This window comes from Thamnophis sirtalis, unplaced genomic scaffold, assembly GCF_051295495.1.
Source record: "Thamnophis sirtalis isolate CommonGarterSnake01/CBP01778 unplaced genomic scaffold, rThaSir2_p1.2 scaffold_6, whole genome shotgun sequence".
Lineage (NCBI taxonomy): Eukaryota > Metazoa > Chordata > Lepidosauria > Squamata > Natricidae > Thamnophis > Thamnophis sirtalis.
This window is the reverse complement of record NW_028261386.1, coordinates 40,057,112-40,083,044: the sequence shown is the minus strand read 5'-3', so window position 1 is coordinate 40,083,044 and position 25,933 is coordinate 40,057,112. Positions and strand designations below refer to the sequence as shown.

The window sequence follows — 25,933 nt, the reverse complement described above, 5'->3', positions numbered from 1 at the left end:
CTGCTGTCTCAAAGATGCTTTCTTTCCAAAGGCATCTGGACTTCTTCTGAAGAAGCTTCTTGGAAGGGAAGCGAAATGTCTTCAAGCAAAACAAGAAAGTCCAGTTTCCTTTTGAAAGAAAGCACCTGTGGGACAAAATTCTCAGATGGTTGACAGATGGGCAAAAAAAGGAGAAAGAGCATTTTGATAGGGAACCTATTATTTAGAGACATGCTAAGGCTTTTTCACTTGATGTATTCCAGCATAAATTAAACAGCCAATTGTTAAGGATGCTTTAATTTTGGATTCCTGTATTGAACAAGAGGTTGGAGTCTCTTCTCTGTGATTTGGCTATAGCAACATGCCACATGTTAGTGGGTTTTTTTTTTTAACATTCAGCTAGTGATGGAATAAACCTGACGTTGTGTTTCTTTCTTTGTTTTTCTGCAGCCAGGAGATTGTACCCTTGACCAATGCCTAAAGGACATCCTTGGAAGTTTCATGTAAATAGTTCTGAACTTTCTTTAAAAGAGAGAGAGAGAGAATAAAATAATTATTATTGTGAGACATGGTACAAGTTTTGACTGACAATATTTATCACAATATTGAGTGCACAGTATATTGTCAGGCAATACTTGTACTATGTCCCATGATGATTATTTTATTCTCTCTTTTTTTTTAGAAAGTTCAGAGCTATTTGCATGAATATACACAGACACAAAACACACAAAACCCTGCCCAAACCTTGTAGTAGAATGCCATTAACAGTCTATAAGATTGTTCAGAGAAATTGAATGCATTGGTTCATTGATCATCATTTGGTACATTAACTGGTTTCAACTCTATTTACTTGATTTGTCCATTGAACCTGGTACTTATACTGTACTATTATAACCACAAAACTGTAGAAGCAAAATAGAACCACCATAATTTATTATACAAATGTATGTATGTGTGTGTGTGTGTACGTGTATGTGTGTGTGTATATATATATATATATATATATATATATATATATATATATATATATATATATATATATATATATATATATATATATATATATATATATATATATATATATATATATATATATATATATGTTTTTATTTGTGCTGATAAATAAATAAAGGAAGACTAGTATAGATCTATTTCAAGCTATTTAGCTCTCATCAGCTAGCCATATCCTTACTGGGATTCGAACCTGTGCTCTATTGCCTCCCAGGCAGGGAGTTAACCATTTGAGCTACAGAGAACGACTCCTTTTATCAGCCAGCCAGGGTGGGAGGTATATACTTAAAGTCACAACCCCTGGTATGCCCAAGTGTGGGAGGAAGGTCACACTTCCACTCTCTGTCATTAGGCTCGTCACAAGAGTCCATCCAGACAGAAACCCAATATTTTTACTGTTGCCTTTGTTATATCTGTGTTTTTATTTGTGCTGATAATATACATACATATACATACATACATACACACATACACACACAGACACATATACACACACACACACATATATATGTATATATACATACATACATACATACATACATACATACATATATATATTTATATAAATTGCCTATTTCAATGAAATAATTTTGGGCAGCTAACAAGTATAAAAGCAATAATGTTTATATAGAAATAATAGGTTTAGGTACATTGGGTAAAAACAAATCTACTCCATCCACCAAAGCAAAAACATGGTGTTATATATTTAATTATATCTACCCTGTTTTCCCGAAAATAAGATAATAAGCCCAATCAGGCTTTTAAGTGCATGCCCTAAAATAAGCCCTTCCCCAAAATAAGCCCTGCCCGAAAATATTGCAACACAGCAGCAGCCATGAGATGATCACCCTTGCCTTGTCCTGCACTTCAAAAATAATAAGACCTCCCCGAAAATAAGGGCGTGCTTATTTCGAGGGTCAAAAGAAAATAAGCCCCTGTCTTATTTTTGGGAAAACATAGTATATATTTAATTATATATACACATGTGTCTGTGTGTAGGTGAATGGTCAATGGCTAATGGATTTTATATTCCACCATTTGTCCACTTTCTTGCAAACAAACTTGTTTTTTTAAGCTGCTTCTGCATAATCAAAAACAGTCTAGATTTTAAAAGTCCATTGGATTGTATTCTTTCTTAATAATCTCCAGAAGAGTTTTGAACTGCTGGGATATATTTATTAAATAGCTAAGAGTGTTTTGATTTCAAACGTTGATGTAAGCATTTTTTTTTTTGGTCCTTTACTCAGTCACTGAATAGAAATGCCTGTGTATTTTGTAAACAGTCTTTTTTCTAGATTGGTATTATTTACATCCACATAGGCATCACTAGGAGGGGGAAGGGTAAGATATATTTTCTTGGCTTTTTAAAGTGGAACAACAATGTTTTGATTATGGTGGAACTTTTACTCACAAGTATTAATCAGTATGTAGACTTGTTGGCCTATCTTCTGATCCATCCTGTTATTAGGCAAATGAAGCAGTAGACCCCTTTAAGCAACCAGTATTGATGACAAACAAAGAAACAATTTGTAAACGAAATTATTATTGTTATTATTGTATATTTATTGCAGAAATTAAAAAGGTAGTCATGGGATTTTCTGCCCTTGTGCCAAAATAACACACTTGGACTTAACTTCACTTGAGAGTGTGGAAAACACCATTTGTGCCTTGACTTGGCTTCGAATATTGAAAAGTCTTGGAGTAAACATACAGACGTTTGCACCTCTTTTTATTCCTGTCTTGCTTGTGAGTCTTCCCAGAGCCTTCTTTCTGGCAATCCACCGAGAGAAACAAAGTGCTGGATTAAATGGACTTTTGGCCTTACAGTCTTCCTGTAAGGAAGAATGAGAAGACCCAAACAGGAAGCCTATCCCAACTCATGCAAACTCCTTTCCTAGCCATTTTAGAGAAGAGGGAAAGAAAGATTTAAAACTGGGATATATAATTTTCCAGGAGACAAGGAGTAGTTGCCTTTCCTCTTTTCCTTCTATTTTTAAGTTCTATTGTTCCTCTACAGTAAGTGTTTCTATAGTTGCAATGAGCAGCCTCCAGGGATATAGTATTATTCTAGTATGCTTATTGGAACAGTGCTTTCTCATCCCCCCTTCTCCTTTCCTACAGTCTGTTTTGTGTGTTTGTATGTTCCTCTGTTTGTGTAACCGAACACATATATTTATAGTCAAATTTTCATGAAAAGAATCCCAAAGCAATATATAGTATCATATAGTAGTAATCTTAAAGCACAATATGAAATAATTTTAACCAGGACACTCACTTCAATTAAAAAATAATTAACTTTGTACCAGATTATGAAGGTTAAGCCAGAAATCAGAATTATGAAACACATTAAAAGACACATGAGCATGAAGTCACTCATGTATTTAACTGATGCTGAAAATTAACCAGGCTCAGTGCAATTGTGACCAGATTGAGAAGGACTATTTGCTTGTGGCACCTATTATATATCCAAAACCCTTCTAAAATGGTTTTCCATCATAATCTAGTATCATTAAGACAAATAAAATGGGCAAATATAGCAACCTTCAAGGTCAGTGGAAGAGCAGTGAAATTTAAGAATTAAAAAAGAGAAAAGGGGCGTCATCCCTAAATGTCAGATAACTTTAAAATGAACATTTTAAAGGTATCTGACTCAGAGGTGGAATTCAGCAGATTCTGACCAGTTCTGGAGAACTGATAGCAGAAATTTTGAGTAGTTTGCAGAACTGGTAAATACGACCTCTGACTGGCCCCACCCCCATCTATTCTCTGCCTCCCAAGTCCCAGCTGATCGGGAGGAAATGGGGAATTGCAGTAATCTTCCCCTGGAGTGGGGAGGGAATAGAGTTTTTACAGTATCCTTTCCCTGCCATGCCCACCAAGCCACACCCACCAAGCCGCACCCACAGAACAGCTAGCAACATTTTTTGAATCCCACCACTGATCTGACCCATAAAAAGGATGTTGTACTCTGAATAGAAACTGGAGCGTTTTAAAAAAAACACAAATGAATCAAGAGGAATTGATTTAACTAATCTGGTTGTTGTTATTTCAGCATTTTAACCCCCTTAATATAAAAAATACCTAGATGAGCAGAATATTGTTTCTTTACTATTAACTTCACACTTTGTAAGTTGTTCAGTAGGAGACATTTCTATTCATTTTTTTAACTGGAAATCTATCTTTGCGCAAGCAACAAACTCATGGTTTTTACAGAGCCTCTCTGCAATTCTGAACATTTAAAAATAGCATGTTTTGCATTTGGAAACACATTGATGCCTTTCTATTTTTGCTTGTAGTGAGTGATACGGGCACAGCAAGTACTCACAAGAGCGAAACTTTTTTTCCCAAACCAATGCTGCAATTTTCAGAATTTTAGCAAGGCCTTATGGATTAGAAGTAGTAGCCACCTTTCGATGAACTTCCCAATTTGCCTAATGAGCATCTAATTTTAAAATTCACAAGTAGCTTTTTTAGAATTATAGTGACAGGTTGCTTATGATATCTTTGAATTTTTATACTGGAGGTTAAATATACATGTTGCCAAAACAGCAGAGTAATAATCTGCAGTACATACTATGTCTTTTACTTGCCAAAAGGTTTAGCTTCTGCTTTTATCAAGCTGATAGGCCAAAGATCAGATGATTCAAATTAATGAAGGGAGCTGTCCAGTGGTGAGATTCAATTTTTTTTTTTACTACCGGTTCTGTAGGTGTGGCTTTGTGGGCATAGTATGGCTTTGTGGGTATGGCTTTGTGGGCATGGCAGGGGAAGGATACTGCAAAATCCCTATTCCCTCCCCACTCCTGGGAGAAAGTTACTGAAAAATCCCCATTCCCTGCCCACCCCATAACCTGCTTTCCAGCTCTGTTCTCCTGTTCACGGCAACAAAAGAAGATCAGCTGGGAGGCAATTGGGTGGGGGGGGGGGGGCTAGCCTATTTGCCAGTTCTCCAAACTACTAAAAATTTCTGCTACTGGTTCTCCAGAACCTGTCAGAACTGGCTGAATACCACTTCTGGAGCTGTCCAAGAGGAGCACTTTTGCTTCAGCAATAATACTGCAATACAGCAGTATTGCAGTCTCATGCTTTCTTTGGTCACTCGAGTGCTTCTTTCTCATATTTGCAATGATGAAGTTTCTAATGTATTAACAAACAGGAATTATCTCATTGATAGTGATTGTTCTGGTGGCATCAAAAGAGCAATCAGCATTCCTCAAGGCCTTTTGTACAAGCATTACAGACAATGATAGAATATCCTCCTTCCTTCATTTGGGGTATATAAAGGATGCTAGAAGAGAAGAGGTGGCACCTGACATTAGATCTGATCTGCACAAAGTGTGATCTATCAACCATGTATTTCATCCTATCATTTGCTTGATCACCACATTATCTTTCACTTTTCACGAAGACAGAAAAATCCCAAATGCTTATTGATCTCTGCCCCCATCTTTTTATCCCTCTTGAGGGCAATGAAGACCTGCATGTTCATGCAAGCACTGGGCTGTGATGGAAGTGAACCCAGAAAATGTAGAGTTGAGGAGATGTTGTGGTACATTGGTGGGAAGAATGATGTGCTGCATATTGTGGCTTTGTATTTCATTTTTTTAACGAACTGTTGCTGTGAACCACTTACAATTATCATGTACACCACAAGGAGCCATGTACATTTTCTAAATAATTGAATTTATAAATAATTGAATTGTAATTGGCACTAACAATATAATGTTCCTGGATCAATTTTGCTTAATCATTTTTATTCTTATAATGATTTAACCTGCCTTACATGAGTTTGGTCTTTTTAATTTTAATGTATATATACTATTTTTATACTTTGAAGTAAAAAGAGTTTTATATGTCTTATACATCTGCTATGAGATCTAGTTGTATGAAGAATAGTATAGAATTATTTTAATCAAATGCAATTAAATAACATAATCTATTTTTTTTTAAAAAAATACCATCTTTATTACATTTTCTCATCTTCATTATTTTTTGGTACAAATCTAATATTGAATCTGGGTGGATCAGAATGGATTCAGAGAGATTTTAACTAGTATATAATTCAGTGCTCTTGGGAAAATCTCTGTAAACATCTGTTTCTAATTTATATTAATAAAAAAGAATTATAGGAGTCTGGTTTTCAGGCTGAACAAAAAAAGGACTTTAGTGTTATAAGTACGATTAATATTGTAAGTTTCTTTTTGAAACATCATATAAAGTGTTTTGTTGACCTCTGTCCTCCATTGATCAAGATTATAAGTGATAGTTATAGCAGCTCTGAAAGAAATTCTAACCTTCCACGCAGATGTATATCCTTTTTTCTAACCATCCAACTTTCCTACAATGGTACTTCTGTTAAGAAGGAAAAAAGAAGCACAGAAATAGTTTCAACTCATTCATATCCGTAGTAGCACTGTTGTCATTATGTCTTGGTTTGAGTGTTTTTGTGGGCAAGCTTCTTGATTCTTGAGGTGTTTTTCTCGGTCTGTGTGTCTCCTAAGGACATTGATTTGAGCTTGTGTGACCTTAATAATCATCAGTTTTGATTATCTTTGAATCAGCAGTTTGGAGAAGAAAGTACTTCTCCATTTGCTTCTCTTGTGAGGGGAGACAATAGTTTTAACTGTTATTTCTTCTTCCTTAGCTCACTCTTTTTAATGGGTTGGAAATTGTTCCAAGAACACATTGATTTTCTATAGTAAGCTCTTTAGTAAGCATTATTTTTCAAATGAAAGGTATTCGGGGGGGTTGCCTTTATTTTTTGTATCTTAGTATACTGAGATTGCAGATCTCTTTAGGCTGCTCAGGGCAGGTCATGTTATGAATGCTGCTCTTCCCTAGAAGACACCTGCAGAGCCCAGAATACTCTTTACTGGGGGTGCCCATTCTAAAGGTAGTATGGCTTTGGTATGAAAACTTAAATCTGAACTTTCTCTTCTTTGTATGTATATATAGTGTAATCCCATTGTGCTCTGATATGCAACCCACATCTGTCATTCTATGACCAATTGAATTAAAATAAAGTAACATTTATTCTGTTAGCCTCTCGTCTCTCACCAAACTTGCCATTTCCTTAAATTCTTCAATTTAAACAGTCAACTACAGTAGCTCTCATATATGTAGGAGAGAGAAACTGGCTAAGCCAAGGGGAGTAGTCAAATATGGACTTAGTCTGGAATCCCTACATGGGTACCAGAGGACACAGTCTCACACCACCCCTTGAATCCCATTTAACCTTATCTAGTCTCATCCAGGTGCAAACCATTAGTCTGAAAAGATTCCTGTGTATAAAATTATGCAATAAATCAGCTAATTCAATTCTTCGTATGTGGACCTGGTTGTTTGGGCCTGACAATATGGGTTCTCAATCCCATAATGGAGCTTCCCATAACAACCCAGAAAAGCAAAACAATATAACAGAACAGTATAAAGATGGCTTGTAAAATAAAGCCAAAGATAAAGCAAATGTTTTTTTCCCCAAAGTCTTTATTTCACCATAGAACCAATCATGATAGGTCACAGGCCTATTTTTCAGAGCAGGCTGTTTACAGTTTCCTGCTGCCATCAGGAAGGTGAATTTCATATTGTTCTTAACAAATACTGTCCATTTGGTGGTAAGATTTCTTGAAGGATTGTTCTAACAATGATGGGGTGAGACAGATCATTAAAGCGCTCTGAGTTTTAGTCACTGAATAGACATAAAGTGATAACCAGCATTTGAATTGGAATCAGAAATGAGCTAGCAATCTGTGAAAGAGTTGTAGAAGTTGAAGGTTTTATATTTGTAAAAGCTGAGATTTGTTAAAAAAAATGATTGAAGACCGTGGCAACATGGTCCTTGAAAATTCAGTAGAATACATTAGGGACATTATATTAAGAAGGGCTACCCTTTGAATATATAATGTTTGTGTCTCAAAAACATCTTCAAGAACTGAAGGAAATTCCAGGGACATCTGTCTCCTTGATTGGCAGACATCATAAATTTGCTTTCTGACAGTATCTGGTTTAACAAAACAGGACAGCCACCAAAGTTAGCAATAGCAATAGCAGTTAGACTTATATACCACTTCATAGGGCTTTCAGCCCTCTCTAAGCGGTTTACAGAGAGCATATTGCCCCCAACAACAATCCAGGCCCTCATTTTATCCACCTCGGAAGGATGGAAGGCTGAGTCAACCTTGAGCCGGTGAGATTTGAACTGCAGAACTGCAGTCAGCTGAAGTAGCCTGCAGTGCTGCATTTAACCACTGTGTCACCTTGGCTCTTAAGTTCAATTGCTAATTGCTTCTGTAGTCTTTCTCAACCCTTTAGGCTTACATTAATATACAGTTAAGCATGACAATAATGAATCTTGAAAACATCTATCATTAAAATAAGCATTTCTTGGCTCAGATCTAATGAAAGGTCTGGTTCAAATTCAGTATTTGTCATCAATTTGTCATCTTTCTAAACTTTTTTCAGGAAGCAAATGAATTCTTGTCTCCCTTAATTCTTTAGAGATATATGTGCCCATGGCTAGAATAACTAGGAAATCTGGCTAAGAACTTTGTTCATAAGTATTTATTCCAATGAATGGAGTTTTACCTACCTACTTTTCTGGAAAAATGCTCTTGACTATAGCCAAGCAATTCCTCTTGTTTGAGAGACCATGACCATTTTCTTCCTGTCTACAGTCACTTGAAAAACTAGACAATAGTTTTCATCTTGCATTCTCTTCTTCCTCTGTATCCATGTTTCTGAGAATAAGATACCTTCTCATTAAATGCTGGAAGATAAGGCAATGGATTATATTTGTCTTGTTACATGTGCTTAATTGAAAGTACCAGTTTGAATTTCAGCACACAAGTGGGAAGGATAGTCTCAATAAAATATAGTTCAGAGATGTAAGTGGGATAGCTGTGTCACCAGCACACTGAAATCTTACAGCTTCCTTGCTTTCAAATCATGGCTTTAGCGCAACTGTTTCATTTTAACTTGCACTTACTGAACCATTGCATAGCATCTCTACAGGATGTCCAATATCCAGAAAGTATCACAACAATTGTTGTTTGTCATGTCAACTATTACGGAGGACCCTCTTAAAGATTCGTATGAATATAAAGTCATTTATAATAGATATTGTGCATTCCTAAAATGCATTTCCTTTACCCAAAGAACCTTCTGCCTACTCTTTTTCCCACCATGCATTTAGCATAATTATTACATTTTGTGAAATGAATAAAAGGTTTCCCTTCAGATACCACGCAGGTTACATCTAAGTATTGAACAACAGCCTAAAAATTCTGGCAGTGCTCCTTTTTGTACATAATGAAAACAGTAAACACCAAATGTGAAAAGCACATTGTAATTTCAGTATGTAGAGCAAATTAAATGGATCTTGCTTTAGATCCCATGTTTAAAATGGAGAAAGGAAACTTTTGGGTAATCAAACCCAGTATTGGTAGGGTGATATTCTGCAATATATGTGTTTGAATGCATTCCAGGTTTTTGAAACATTTCCATCACTTCAGCATGATGGCCTCCAACCCTCAAGATCATGTACATACATCTGTTCACATCAAAATGGCTATTGTTCATATAGTTTAGCCACTTGTATTTTCTCTAATTCTAGATTCCTGGAAAGTGCTCCCTAACAGAAGGAAGTGATCTATTTGTTGACATTCTAAAATACCCATTAAAAAAGAAACACTTTTTGTTGTGGGTAGTTTCAGTTGCTGTAACTTTAAAAAAATATTCTGTTATCAGTCTAAACCTCTAATCTAAACTGCTGTGAGAATACAAACTTTAAACTCTTATGTCATGGAATGCCCAAAAAATACATTCCAACAGAATTTAGAGAAAAACAAGTAATTCCTAGGTAAAGTTTAGAAAATTTATGCCAGTACTGATTGGTTTTCCCAGCACTCAGGGGAAAATGTTTTCTGCTCATAGTTTCCTAGAGATGAAAATACTAAGAATGTGACTTGGGATCTTAGGTATGAAAAGCAGGGATACCACTGATCACTAGGATCATTGTAAAAACTGTTTTATTCAGGATATATGGCCTTTCCAGGTCTCTGATTAACAACAGGATATTTTAAAAAGCATATCTTTTTAATAAAACTGACAATATCTCTTGCTTCATATTAGGCAGTCAATTATTGTGGTCATAAGCCAGTGCTATTTACTGGCAGTAAATAATATTATTCACACTCTGACTGCTGATAATGAATAATGGGAATGATCTAGACTAGAGCAGTGTTTCTTAATCTTGGCCACTGTAAGATGTCTGGACTTCAACTCTCAGAATTCCTCAGACGACATGGGGAATTCTGGCAGTTGAAGTCCATGCATCTTAAAGAGATCAAGGTTGAGAAACATTGTTCTAGAAAATTTATTGAGAAATATCATTCTAGACCTTGGGGAACTAATTGAATTCTAGATACCTGGGTTAGCTGCTGCAGTTGCTAAGAGACTTTTTAAGGAAATATGGTAAGTACTAAAGGGTAGAATAATAAATATCTAATCTAAATCTACTTTTGTCTGATTCCTACTCAGAGTGCTTCAGTAATGTTACCTACAGCCTGTGTGCCTTCTTTTTCAAACTGAGAAACCATCTGTTTCCCTTGCCTACAGTTTCTAAGTTTAAGGCTCTGCTAATTGCTCCCCCCCCCCCAAATCCATCCTGCAAAGCCTGTGGAGATTGGCTGATATTGTACAGAATACAGGATGTTAACAGTAATTCTTTAATTTAAACAGGAATTGAAATGTTTTTTTTTCTTTTTTTCCTATTAATTTTTCCTTTTTTGGTCACATTTATTTTATTTTAATCATTTGAATATATATATATATAGGTTTTATTTTTTTCACGTATAATCATTTTTATTTTATGTTAGTGGTTGCACATGTACATGCACGCACACAGAGATTTCACCATTAATTTTTTTTAAAGTACTGTTTCTGTTAGCTCATCCAAACTTTATTTTTATTAGAAGAAATGAAAGCTGTTCAGAAAAGAAAACTTTGAAATGTTCCTTCCATGAGGTACAGTAGTCTTGATGTTAACAGAAATAATGGACACTTTCACATGGTAGATTTCGGTGTTCACCCCAATTCGCTTAAAAATTAGTTTAAATATGACCATCAGTTGTCTTCTATTCTGCTTACTTTGAAATGTTAAGAGAAAATAGGGACCACTGTTAACGTGTCAACAAATTGAGTTGGAAAGTTTACACCATTCTGTGAGCTACAACAGTCACTGTATTAGTTGATGTTAGAAAAATAATGCTTTCTCGGGAAACAGAAAAGGTGTAGGCCAGGTTACCAGCCTTGATTGCACTTGTGCCATGTGCAATATTCCCTGCTATATGTAAGGACAGTGTCAGTGAGTTTTGGCACATTTGGGCCAGTATTCCAGAAGTGCAACAAAAACTCAGCTTTACTCTAATTATAACCATTCTATTCTATGCAAACTAGTATCTCTAGTTTGAAAAATACTTTGCAAGCTGAAATATTGTTGTCTATATCTTGCCGACTAAAATGTACCTGCAATGTATTGCCATAAACTGGGAATGTCTTATAATAACAACAAGAGCGACTGTTTAGGTAAGCTGTTCATATTTGAAATGAAAATTACAAATAAAGGAGAATATTTGTAACTCAGGATTGAAATGAGGAGTCCTTGGTGTTCTCTGAGCTTGGTTGCTAACACTGATGTTAGCACTAGTGCAGAGGTGTCAAACTCACGTCATCATGATGGCATCATATGACATATCAAGACTTTCCCCCTCTTTGCTAAACTGGGCATGGGCATGGCCAGTGTGTGACATATCCAACCCATGGGCAAGAGTTTGACAGCCCTGTACCAGTATTATTACTGATGACACTACCTAGTTTGGGTAATGAAACATCTGCAAGAAAGCTCAGAGAACATCAAGAATTCCTGGAATAAAAACTATATATATTAGGCCAGCATTTCTGAATCTGGGATTCTGGGAGTTAAAGCTCACACATCTTAAAGTTGAGAAATGTTGTAGTAGACTAATAACTGGGTAGAAGCTGAGATTTCTTTTGGAAACTTAGAGTACTAATTTTCTAACTGTACATTGCCAGCAGTTATATACAGTATTTTCTTCTTGTGTGTGAGAGTAATAATCTCTTAAGAATCTATACCAGAACAAGACCCTAGCATAGGACTATGATGTATGCATTATTCTGAATCTGTTCTGCCTTCATTTATGCATAGTCATTTAGCCAATACCTCCTTCTCCCCCTTCCACTGCAACCTTAATTAATCACAAATTCCTGGATCATAGATGAGATGCTAAATCTTTCTGGGGATGGAGAGGAAAGAGTTAAAGCTTACTTCAGCTCAGGGGCTGGAGTCAAGGAAAGGCCTGAGTTCTTGCCAATAAGAATGCAAACTGCCAACAAGCTCTGTTCAGCTGTAAGTAATGCAGAAAATAGCCAGCTTTCTCAGGTTCAAATAAACCAGGGCAGAGCAAAAAATATAAGAACCAACACTAGCTCCTCAGATGAAGTGAAATAATGAAATTAATGAAATCTGAAGTCAACTTTGGACTAGCTAAGTCATCCAGTGACAGTATTTGTAAGTTTCAGAGAGTTATTAAACTATGTTTGGGAACACTATTGCTCTGAAACGAACTTATCTGCTAAATAAACAGATAGGAGAGAAAGACAGCACTCTTGCACTTTTTAAGGGTTATGTAGATGGATAAAAGCTTTGTCATCTGTAGTGTTTCTTGTTCCTTTGGGACAAATTGTTGATAATAAAACTTCATTGGCTACTACTTTTCTCAGAACTGAAATCTTGCAATGTTGCATAATAAGTAGGGAACAAGACTAAAATGTTTAACAGAAATATTTGGAATAATTTAGGAGCAATAATTTGCTTATTGTAATGCAGCTATACTTGAATTTGGTTTCTTTTAATCATGAGTGGGTTTCTCGCATGTTTCTTTGGACAATTGTATTATCATAGGTTTTTCTTTGTTCTTTGCTAACTCTAGTGGAGGAGTAAATCTTGAAGTCCTCAAGTGTTTGGGTAACACTATTGTTGGCTACTGAGAGTCAAAACAACTGGAAACACAACATTTCATCGTTTGTCCTATTACTTGAAAAACAGGGTGAATCTCAAGAAAGAGATTATGGTCTGGCAGGGAACTGTCATTGTTTGCAAAATTTGGGAAAAGTCAGTTCAGGTCTTCAGTTTTTTAAATTTGTTTTTAAAATAATAGAAAAATAAAGCAGATGAAACAGAACAAAGGTATTTATATTATAAAAATTACATATCAAGTATTTAAAAATAAGTAAAAAGAAAAAAGATGAAGTATGTATTGTTACCATAGTAAGTAGTTACAATTCTATATGTAATTATCTAATGCAAACATTATGTAAGCATGTTTGTGTTTCAAATACACTTACATAACTTTATAATTTAATATCATTAACTTTAAATACAGGACTTCAGTTTAATAATGAAAAATAAGGCTCTGTGCCTTATACACCTTAGCAATATTGCAGCAAATCACAGTCTGTTTGTATTTTGTGTTTTCTCCTTGTGCCCCTTTATCATGGAACTAAATAAAAATGACTTCCTATTTCCTTCAATGACTTTCAGACCTAGAATAGGAAACGAACTGCACCGGAAGACTAAAACTCTATTGAGATATGCTATATTAATAGCATCTTCCAAACCCGATTGTGCTTTTTCTCCCTTTCTTTTTAGACTGAGTTAGGGAGGAGTCAGCCTTAAACTCTTAATCCTGTCTCCTTTTCTAGAATTTATGGAATGCATCAGCCATTTTTTGTTTACCCAATGAATTATGAATATTTACTTCTTTTTGGATTTCTAATGGTTAAGATCTCTTTGCAGCAGGAATTCTTTTTTGGGGAGGGGGGACTGAGGTTGGCTTTTGCTTTCTGTTTTGTGGATGGAAAACTATTAAGTGCAGTGCAGTGTTATACGTTTAATGAGTAATAGGACAGCCGGTGGGAGTTTGATGCCCTAAGAAGTTGCTGCTTTATACTGAAGCAGACATCGATTTGGCTAGCCAAGTGTAGTCTGGAGTTCAACTTCAAGAGGGTGACTCAAAGAAAACAAAAAGTGCCCTTGAATTGAGCTAAAGTTCTGGTGATAGCATGGGCACAATCAAGTAGTTTTCTTGGCAGCAGCTTGTCAATTGTTTGCCAATGTCTTTTTATGGGGTGTTCTTCTTAGTCTTACAACCTATTATGAATTATGTATAATCATCACCATGTTTGGGCACAGAAGCCATTGTGGATATGCAACACTCCTTCCTGCAATTGGCATTGAATATTTTCAGTGATTAATCAGACTTGATCTCGAGGGTTTAAAATTAGTTATGATTGTATCCATCTTTGAGTGAAGCCGGTTTCTGACACTATATTCCCTCAAGTTGCTCCCCATTGATGTAGAAGAGCCTTTTCCATCCTAGTCCCCTCAATAATGTTTGGATAATTCCTGGAAATTTTAAAAAGTAGATCAAATTAGTCTAAGGTTTATAGTATTACATCAAAATCTATGTGCCTCAATATATGGTATCCTTCCCTAAAACATCTCATGATTCCTTTACACAATGATTCCTTCCTTCCTTCCTTCCTTCCTTCCTTCCTTCCTTCCTTCCTTCCTTCCATCCATCCATCCATCCATCCTTCCATCCTTCCTTCCTTCCTTCTTTCCTTCCTTCCTCTTTTGCTGTTTCAGGTTTTTTTTTTTTTTAATTTATAAAATTCCAGTGTCATCCATACTCATGAGACTTCATACATATTTTGCATATAATCTCTAAATTCCAAAATTAAGGCCAAGGGATCATTGCCATGGAAATGTAATATGGAAGACATTAAGAGGACATGGAGCACATCTTCACAGATCAAGTGCTGCACACTACATGGGACAAAAGAGGGAAGTATTTTTTAACAATTTGAACAGACGGCAACATTAGAGCCATGCTCGATGGCAGTTAAGCCCAAAACACATGTGCAAGTGATGTGTGACATTCAAACACCAGGTCCCATTGGCATTCCTTTCTAACACATAAAATGTTGAAAATGTATATTGATGAGGATAATATCTTCCCAAATATCTAATAAATCACCAAAATAATAATTGATCAGTTCCTTACTCCTCTTTTTATTTGCCTGCTTAAAACAATTCAATAGTTGAATTTTATTTTCCCACATAGAGGCCCTGAAACAGGACAGTGGCGACTTTGTAATTAGATCTACTGCAATCTTTGGCGTATGGATATAGTCATTCTTCTAAATTAATGTACCTTTTTCTTCATTTATTGCTCTCCTTTGTGCAAAAGGTAATATTAAATTCTATGAATCCTCATCCTAACTGTTTCATTATCTGTTTTACTATCTGCATTTACTCTTGTAAATGCAAATAAATGTGGACTGGCTTCATGCAACAAATAACCTTTTAAATTATTTATACATTAACATAATGTTCACACAAATTCAAAATATTGATTACCTGCATCATAATTAGACTCTTAAAAGAGGGTTTTTAAAAGATAGAGGGATGGGTAACCTGCAGTCTATTTTGAGCTGTACCTCCTTTTCCTGAATCCATCTGATCAGTGTAATTCACAGCAGAAAGTCGATGGCTGCCTTCCCACTGCAATTAGCGCTGTGAAATTTTATGTGCTTTAGGTGAAGAACTTTTTATCTGCTCTGTTTGTATGATAAAAACAGGGGGGGAAACCCACACCCTCCAGTAATCATTAGAATAGGTGAATATACATATGTATGTATATGTATGCATGCATGCATGTATGTATATATATACATACATACATACATACATACATACATACATACATACAGGTAAAGGTAAACATTTTCCCTATCCGGGGGGGGGGGGGTAGTACTCATTTCTGTTTCTTAGCCAAGGGAGTCAGCATTGTCTGAAGATACTTCCGTGGTCATGTGGCCAGCATGACTATAAGCCAAGATGCATGGAATGCTGCTACTTCTCATCAAAGTGGTACCTGTTTATCTACTCACATTTGCATGCTTTCGAACTGCTTGGTGGGCAGGAGCTGTGGAAAGTAACAGAAGCTCACCCTGTCATGCAGCGATCGGGTCTTGAACCTACTGTAGGCTGTTGACTTTCCAGTTGACAACCCCAGCATCTTTAACTGCTGAGCCATTACTCCCCTCTCACACCTATAGATACAATTGCACAAAGGTAGCTTTCTTTTGCTATCAGACAAGAAGAACAACTTCATTTTTTCAGTTCCTTTTTATTGGTGCTGGATAATACCAGCTCCAAGACAAAATCATATTGGCATTCTATTGTTCCTTCTAAGTAATCTTTACCCTAAAATGGTTTCGACAAGGACCAACTCAGCTTTGCATTAGAACACCAGATTGGTGGTTGTTGCTGTTAAAAATCTATAATTCCACTTCAGAAACTGATAAGGCAAAAAAAAAACCCTTCAAAGAATTAGGATGCTATAATATAAAGTAGCAGCCTTGTAAACTCTGCTTGCAATATTCTAAAGGAGTAGAGATGGGAGGCAGGAGAATTGCAGTGGCAACAAGAATAAGAGATTAATGTTGGAAAGATCATTCATTCCACAGGAAGGACAGCTTGCCAAGAATGGGATTCAAGAGATGGAGCTTCCGCAGACAAGAAAATATTGTCTGGAGGGTCCTTTCCAAGGTTTCCACCACCCATATCCATCCTAGGAAGCTCACTTCCAACTCCTTCCTGCTCCCCCTCTTATTAGACATCCAGTCTTCTGTGCCCTTATTCATAACTTCAGTTCCTTTTCAATATGTCTAGGTAGTTTATGTGGCTCCTTTAAATTTTGTAAATCTTAAAAGAATTCCTCTGAGGATACTGTCCCCTTCCTCTTGGTCTTTCATTGACCTCTTTTGCTTGCTATTGTGTTAGTAGATACCAGCTGAATTGACTTCTAGGAAAAATAGGGAAGAAACAGCATTCTTCACTGCATTGCCAGTCCTCTCAAGGCCTGACTTCATAATATAAAAAAATGGCATGCAATAAAAAAGGGAGATAAGACAAAAATGAATATATGTAGCTTTTTTAAAGGCTGGAGTAATATACACATGGCTGAGTATCATGGAGTTTACATTTTATAAAAATATCATGCACAGGGGGGGTGGGTTGCTACTGGTATTAATGCCGGTTCAGTCCATGCACATGCACATTTGCAAATAAATAGGTCTGCGCATGCAGAAAATGTTTAAAAATGAAAAACAAATTACATTTGTGCAAGGAAAATTGTTCTGCGCATGTGCAGAACCGAAAATCAAGATGGTGCCGCCATAAGAGTTTGGGGGCATGGCAGGCCTTGGTCACTGCCGGTTCCAGCCACCCAGGCTATCAAACCACTACCAGTTCAGCTGAACTGGTCCGAGCTGGTAGGAAACCACCACTGACCATAGCCTTGTGTTACTTGCCCTTATATTCTTGCTTCTTCTTCCAAGCTCCAGACACTTGTATATAGATAACTTTAACCTTCAAATGCTCATGTGTGATAGAAGCCTGAATGGCAAAACAGAGATTTCAGTTATCGGCATAGATATAATCAAGCCATGCATCCAAAGCAGAGCATTTATAAATTTGCCAAGTGTCCCTAGTAGTGTTTAAGCACCCTTTTGCAATATGCAGTATAATAATTTTGAGATAACTTTGAAAGGCTGGAAAGATTGCTGAGTTAGCAAGGTAAGTTAGCTAAACATTCAAAACATTATGACTTTGTGGTGAATATTTATAATTGTTACACTCTTACTGAGTTACCTGATCAACTTTTAAGTTTGAGGGAAACTGTGGCTGCATCCAATCAAGAAAAGCAAATCTAAAAGAAGTAATCATCTCTTGTCCTCTTTGCAAATTATTCATTAAGGATAGAGTGGTTGTATTTTATTATGGGATTGATTAACTGTCTTAATGGGTTTACGTCATTTAAAAAAACAATCCTAGAACCAGGCACAATATTGCTCCAAGTAATTTTCCAGGCCTTTGTCACTGCAGGGTTTGGTAGCCATGCTTACAATGTAGGGGTGAGTGTGATTTTCACCCTTTGTTGCTGTTCTGGCGGGATCTTAAAGAGCTGGCAATAGGCAGTGGAGTATTTGCCCCAGGCATGGAAAGCTGGCTCTGTATATCAGCTGTCAGTGATGTCAGTGTAGTTTGTATCGCATGGGTTCCAACATACATTAACAGAGCCTATTCTATGAATTGCAAAGTATTCCATTTGGAATATTTCTGTAATTTTTCTTGACAGCAGAAAAGCAAGCTAATTTTGCCTCTTAGTAAAATACAGAAAAGAAAAGCCCACAATCAAAGTTTGCATTTGAAAATATTGGGAGTGACTGCAATATCTGGGATAGCATCTGAAAAAGACACAAGTGGAATGATTTCGATTCCATGGAGATAGTTCACAAAGATAAAGTGCTGCTTTCTTAGTAATGCCTGCATAAATATCAAGGGCTTGATGGCATGGAAACTGGCAAGAGAAACTAAGCAGTTAATCCCATGGATCTGATGGCTGGGATTTTCAGAGTTAAGCCCTCAATGGCTTTTGATTTCCCCATTCCTCTCAGAACCCAGCTCCCTTTAATTTCTTTTGAAAACTACAAACTGATGTTTTGTCTCAAATCTGAGCTGTTGAAATGGGCTGAAAAGAAATATAATACGAACTGTGGTAGATTTGTATTTTAGGTTTTATCAGGACAATAAAGTCACAAAGTCATCTACTGAAAAGGACATAGATAGGAAAAATCAAATGAGTGTAAATATGGTTTCTTAGGTTATACATTATGTTCCTTGGAAAATAACACTGCAGGATGTACGGTAATAGAGTTATATCCTGTCTTTTATCCAAGAGTTCAGGGTGACTAGGGTGAATCTCCTATGTATGGGATGGAATAGAATAGAATAACCGAGTTGGAAGGGACCTTGGAGGTCTTCTAGTCCAATGCCCTGGTTAGGCAGGAAACCCTACACCACTTCAGACAAATGATTATCCAATATCTTCTTTAAAACTTCCAGTGTTGGACCATTCACAACTTCTGGAGGCAAGTTGTTCCACTGATTAATTGTTCTAACTGTCAGGAAATTTCTCCTTAGTTCTAAGTTGCTTCTCTCCTTGATTAGTTTCCACCCATTGCTTTTTCTCCTATCCTCAGGTGCTTTGGATAATAGTTTGACTCCTTCTTCTTTGTGGCAACCCCTGAGATATTGGATCACGTCTCCCCTAATCCTTCTTTTCATAAAACTAGACATACCCAGTTCCAGCAACCGTTCTTTATATGTTTTATCCTCGAGTCCCCTAATCATCTTTCTTGCTCTTCTCTCCAATCTTTTTAGTAGAGTGACTGGGGAGTGATGACCAAAACCACCAATATGTTTCCATGGTTGATTGTGGACATAGGTTTTAACACTTGTAATCCAAAATGTGTATTATGTTTCGTGCTTTTAACAAGAGCATTTAGGAGAAAAGTTTTTGTTAACTACAAATACTAGTTAAACCTGAAATTATCTCATTTGTGTCAATTTACATCAATAGCTTCTATTTATACCATTTGCATAATCTTATAATTAACTTTTACATCATTTCTACATAATTATACAAGTGATATAAGTGTGTATTACTGATGAAAATTAATACAAATGATTTAGTAGATGACTTTTTAATATAATTTTTTACAATTTATGTAATTGTGCACTAGACATACACTGATTAAAATATCAAAGCATAATCACACAAATAATATAAATTGGCAAAAATAAGTTATTTCCGTTATCTGGAAACAATGGGTTTTCTATATTGATTGGGGATAAAATCTGAAAAAGGTGTATTCTTTGCATCCAATCTCTCCTGAATGGAGTTATAATGAATTGGTCTTCCTATAAGAATATTCCGAAAAAATGAATTGAAACCATTCAATTGAAGAAGATCACTTTATGTAAATGCTGTATAGCATGTTGCATTGAAATATGCTTTAGAGCACAGAAGAGTGCATTCATAGCACAGTTCTTAGAAGCAGCTGCATCAAAAGGACACAGCTACTTTAAAAAATAGCTGACAGATATTATATCTATCCCACACTAAGCCAAAGCAAAATGTGTGTGTGTGTGCACGTACACACACACACACACACACACACACACACACACACACACTGACTTCAGTGGGATTTGTTATTAAATAAGGGGACATAGTATTTGTTCACGACCCAGGACAGTGTTCAAGTTCAATACTTCTCTAGGTTCAATGTACACAATACTGTCAAAATAATCCCATAACAGTCATAATATTCAGTTCCATCATTCATTTTAGGAATATCCACTGCTCATTCCTCAGGTTCCAAATGCTCTTCAGAAACACCAGGTTTTAAGCCTTAGTAAGGGAGAACACAAGTCTTTATTTTGGGAGAATTTTTTTCACAGGAGGGGAACTTCTGCAGACAATACTTTCTTCTGAGTCTTTTCTGCCTGAATCTCCTGGGTTCTCTCAACATAGATAGTTTTCTGGCATTCCTTGGGGGTCAGTGGGTTGAATATTTTCACTATCTGGCCACCTGTCTTCATAATGTTTTATCCCTCAAGGCAGAAAAAGGCTTTTTCTACTCACTCGCATTTCGGTAGGTTTTTGAAAAATGTATCCTGCTTTATCTTTTGTGATTCATAGGTTCCCTTCCCAGAATCTAATTTCAGTATTGACAGCACTAATGGGATTTCCCCTCTGAATGTGTTGGTGAGTTTATTCATTCTGAAGACTGTTCCTTGGTGGCCACAAGATTGGTTAAGAAGTTGTCAAAACTGGGGACACCTTCTTTTCAACCTAAATTATGAATGTTCTATATGGTTCCATGATATTTAGATTTAACCTTTCCTTTATACTGAAGGTTAGTTTAGTTTTTGATCAGCAGATTTTCCACAAAGTAATACCAGTAATGTAAATATATCAATGTTGGAACCCTAAATTGATATTATTTTGACACATCTCAAAGTTAGAATTTCCCTGTGGAGATTATTCTGGTATTTCAGGCTCCTAGTTATGCCATGTCTGTGGAGGTGAACTATTGAGATTTTCTTCTATTTTTTTTTTCATCTTCACCTAGAGTGGTTTCCTGAGTTCTAATACCTAGTTTTATTTAATTATTTATTTTATAAGGTATTCTTTCAATATTTATTTTCAGTTAATGGGGCTGAATTCTCCCAGTTTAGTCTGGGAATTAGGACACCACTTCCCTGGAGAGTTCATTAACGTTATATTCTGTTTATTAGCTTTGGGAGGAGGTGCTGCCCTGTAGTGGAGAATGCCCTCTGGGCGATTCAGAAAATAGAAATGCATGTTTTCTCTTTACATCCATAATCTCAAGATTTGTTATTTGCTGGAGCAATGGTTAGGAACTAGACAAAGAGGTTGGGAGATCAGCCTTGTTATCCCTGATAAAGTTCCGGTATATGCAATTTCAGGTGCAAATTTTAAATGCATTTTTCTTTATGGCTTTTATATATTATAAATAACTATAGAAGGAAGTAAGGAAGTAAAATGTATCTTGCTTTTAGAAGCTGCTATAACGTTGCAAATGCAGTCAATATTGTTTTATTTAAAAACTTACCATATTTCTTTCTCTTGAAGAGGGTTTCAGCCATTCTACTATCATAATCTTCTAGTTGATCCATATCTGAATAGGCATGCTATGTACACCATTGTACTAGTATAATTGCAGGGATAAAATGAAGTATTTAATCAGCCCACAGAAGAATCTCAATGGATTCAGTAATCATTTCTCAAGATGATTTCTCACTCTTGAATAATCATGCAGAGGAGCAGCTTATTCTACTGGAGCCCTCTCTTATTTCTAAGCAGGCTTGCCAGAGAAAACAACTCCTGGTTTATTTTGGATTCTTCTTCAACTATGGTCCCACCAAAACTGGAATGTGGCCTTTGAAGCTTTTCCCAAAAAGTGGCCTGTAAAAACTTCTCTATTCTCAGTGTAAACATAATGATGTAAACAAAGAAATTATTTAATCTTGTCTTGCACTCTTAAACCTATATGGTGATTGTTCTGAGAAGCAAATTATATGCAGATGGGGAAAGCAAAAAGAGTAAAGGGAATAAAAATAAAAATGCACATTGTGCTAGGGAAAGTACATGGAAAGAGCCAGGTTTCTGAAATATTGGCAGGTGTGACATTGTGCAAGTAATTTTGACATAGTGTACAGTTTTCATAAAAAAATGCAAAGGTATTTATTTTGTACCTTGTTTTATTGCACGTGGCATAAGAAGGGAGAGTGGGCCAAGGAACCACTTTTAAGCCAGGTTTCTGGATAAGCAAAGCTACACTTATTCCTTCTGGTTGTGAAAACAATTGCTTGCTGATTGTGGCAATTAGCTAGAAGTTTTCAGGTCATTCAGGGAAGTTTATTTTAGAGGATGATATATGGTTTACAGTTTTTTCACATCGGTGTTTTCAGCAGGTTCCAAATGTGTTGTTTAAAATCAAACTATCCAGAGGGCACTTTAGTGTTGCATTCAAAAGGTGTATTTAGGACAGATATTTCAAACTTTTTTTTTAAATGCCCTTATTTCATTTTGGAAGCTGATGCTAGAGGTTGATGCACTCAGACCATCAAATCATGGGGTTTATTTTAGGTCACTATATTTTTAAAGAAATAGCATATTTTTTCCAATTGAAGAAAAGAGAAGAGGATAACCATCAGCAAAGTGGACGGACTGAGTTATGGTGGATATGGCACTCTTGGAAGGCCTGAAGTACCGTGTGGAGATAGAAAGATCATGTGGAAAAACTCTATCTTTGTGATTGCTAAGAGTCAACGCTCACATGATGGCACATTCAGTGATTTCTTATACTTGATGTGTAGCATACTGAAAAAATGATCACTTTAACTAAGCCAAAAGTGATTATGTTCAGGATCTTTTCCCCATGTCTGGTTTATAGAAAATGATATGACTTTCAGGTGTTTTCATAATTGGACCATTAGAGAGAAGCAAATGGTGCCATTGTTGTTCAATTGCTATGTTGTGTTCAACACTTTGAGCCCCCTGGAGCATAGCACACCAGGCTCTCCTGTCTCCCAGAGTTTGGCCAAATTCATGTTCATTGTGTCAAGACCCTATCTAACCATCTCATCCTCTGCTGTCTCCTTCTCCTTCTGCTTTCAATCTTTCCCATCATCAAGGTCTTTTCCAATGACTCTTCTCTTCTCGTTATGTGGCCAAAATATTTAAGCTTCAGCTTCAATATATATCCTTCCAAAGAAGAGTCAAGGTTGATTTCCTTTAGGATTGACTGATTTCATTTCCTTGCAGTCCAAGAGACAAGGCAAAAAAATCAGATTCCAAGTCACCAAAAAAACTTTACTCTTTGTATGTTGTGATTTTGCTCATTCTGATGTAATTCATAACTGCACCCCCCTTTGGCCTGATTTGCACAAATCTTTTAATTTGAAAGTTGGCAAGGATGATACAGAAAACTAGGATATAATCACAAATGACAGCTGTCCAGTAAGTATATACAGATTGCAGGGGCAGAAGTAAAATAACTGGTGCAGGACATGCAATAGAGTGCAGATTTGTGTCCTGTTAAGCCTCTGGAGACAAATGATCTGATATATCATATACAGAAATAGTTATAGGGCCTGGTTGCTTCCATATTTGGAGCCAAGCTATAAAATAAAGCAGTGCCATCTCTCATGACTCAAGAAACTCAGTCCAGTGTATATACTTCTACTTCGGTGCTGTCTTTTTTCATTGCAGTGGTACACACAACTTTATTCCACAAACAGTCATTGGGCTTTTTTTCTGGCAAAAAAGGGTATTTTGCAAAGTGATGGCAATGATTAGGTTGCCATCCTTGGGGATGCTTCCCTTCTGGCAGAGTTATTTAAAAAGCAGAGGGCTAATTGCATGTTTGCTTGGATGATACCTCTTTTTATTTTATGTATTAAATTATTGCATGTTTTCTGCAAAAGAAAGGATAGGATAATTTTTCCCACCGTTCTGTTTTTAAGAACTGAAAACAGGTGTAGAAACAGGAGTATGTTTCAATTAGTAGATTGAGGAGGGGAGATGGAGGGGGAGACTAATGTTTGATGCTGTGTGTTCCATTGCATTTCCATAGCAAAGAAAATGTGTTTTTAACTTTTGTACAAGCACAATGACATTTACATTTCTTACATAAGAAAGCAGTGAAGCCAGCTGATGCTATTGCAGCAGCAGTGAAATTGCTTTGCGAAGATAAGCATTAATAATTATGAGTTAATATTGACTCCTTTGCCTGATGTTTTATGGCAATTTTCAGCGCTTGTTAGTTTTAGTGCCATATGATAAGCAATTACTTTAGTGTTGCTGGATAAGCCTAGTGTGAGATGACAAGTCAAAGAAGAACACTAAATTTGCGAATACAAATTTGGACACAATTATCATTTTCTGAGCTCTTTTCCTTGGTTGGATTGAGGTAAGACAGATGGTAAGCTCCAGAGGGCTGTGTGTCACTCAGTCTGTTATCCTATAATAGAGCATATTCCAATTTCTGTCTTTAAAAAGAGCATTGGAGAGAGGCTATAACAAGCTAACAGGCCAGGGATGCTTTACGAGTTGATACTAATCTTTCATCAAAATGAAGAAATGCAGTTTGCGAAATCATAAGTTTAGCTATATCTTCTTAATACTTGGTGTGCTATCATGTTGCAGGTACGAATTGAACACATTTTGTATTGGAACACAGATTTTGTTATTTTTTCACCTTGTCTTCTTATGCAAACAATGATGGAGAGCTAATTCCCAATCTAACAACCTGAGGGTATTATCTTAGCATGCTCTGTGACGTGAGCCTTCTCATTGTTTGCTATTGGGGGGAGGGGCAAAGCATGTTATACGAATGCAAGAATTTTCTGACCAAAGTAGGATTTAACATAGTGTGTGAGCCAGGGGTGGGTTCCGGCAGAGACTACTACTGATTTGCTTAGGGGCGCACAACATGCGCCTTGATGCACGCTGTGCGTGCATGCATAGTACAACTAAAATTGCTCTATGTATGCATAGAAGCAAAAAACAAGATGATGGCACCTATGATGCCACTGGGACAACTGGTTTTTTTGGGGGGGGGTGGCAGGCCTGGGTCGCTGCCAGTTTCAGTGACCCAGGCCGCCAAGCTACTACCGATTTGGCTGAACCGGTCTGAAAAAGTAGGAACCCACCACTGGTGTGAACCAATGTTCTAGTCATGGTCTTAGAATTAGATTAGGGAAACTCAAACTCCATTCCCAGTTTACTCAATTAATAATGTTTCAGTTTGACTTACCATCTCAATACCATTTTTAAGATAATTAAAATGTATGTTCAATTGAGTGCATTGTATGAAAGATAAGCTAGAGTCCCAGTAATAGTATCTTCTGAATGGCCAAAGTAGTCTTCCCTGTTTTCTTGACTAGGACCAGTCTTTTCATATCCTTGCTTGTGAGAAGGACTCTTTCATAGAGACAGGGCACATGTCTAGAGAGAAGTTCCCTGAAGATGGGCTCCAGCATGAGATCAAAAACTCAGAAGTCGAAACCTCTGGTCCCGGTGACTCACCCAGATTGGATCCTGAAACATTATCCCGGGACATGTACATTTGCCTTCATTCAACAGGGCATATGCTTTATGGGCAGAAGGTCAGATTCAATCTTGGCATTTCCAGTCCAAAGAAGTAAAATTAAAACCTCATGCTCACACCCAATTAGAGGAAATAAGAGCAGGTTACATGGACTGATACGCTGACCTCACACAAAGCAACTTTCTATGCTTCTGTTTTTGCCATCTTGGGTCCCAAGTGTTGCATTTGCATATTGAAGGATTAACCTTCAGAGTAGAATTGTAGAGGTCACAATGAATTTGAGGTAATGAATCCATTAAAAGTAGCAGCA

General features: G+C 36.6%; 1 protein-coding gene across 2 annotated transcripts in view; it reads left to right on the top strand.

Annotated features, from left to right (window-relative positions):
* PRKCE (protein kinase C epsilon) overlaps positions 1-25,933 on the top strand; it is a 318,791-nt gene that overhangs the window by 161,223 nt on the left and 131,635 nt on the right. The window lies entirely within an intron of this gene.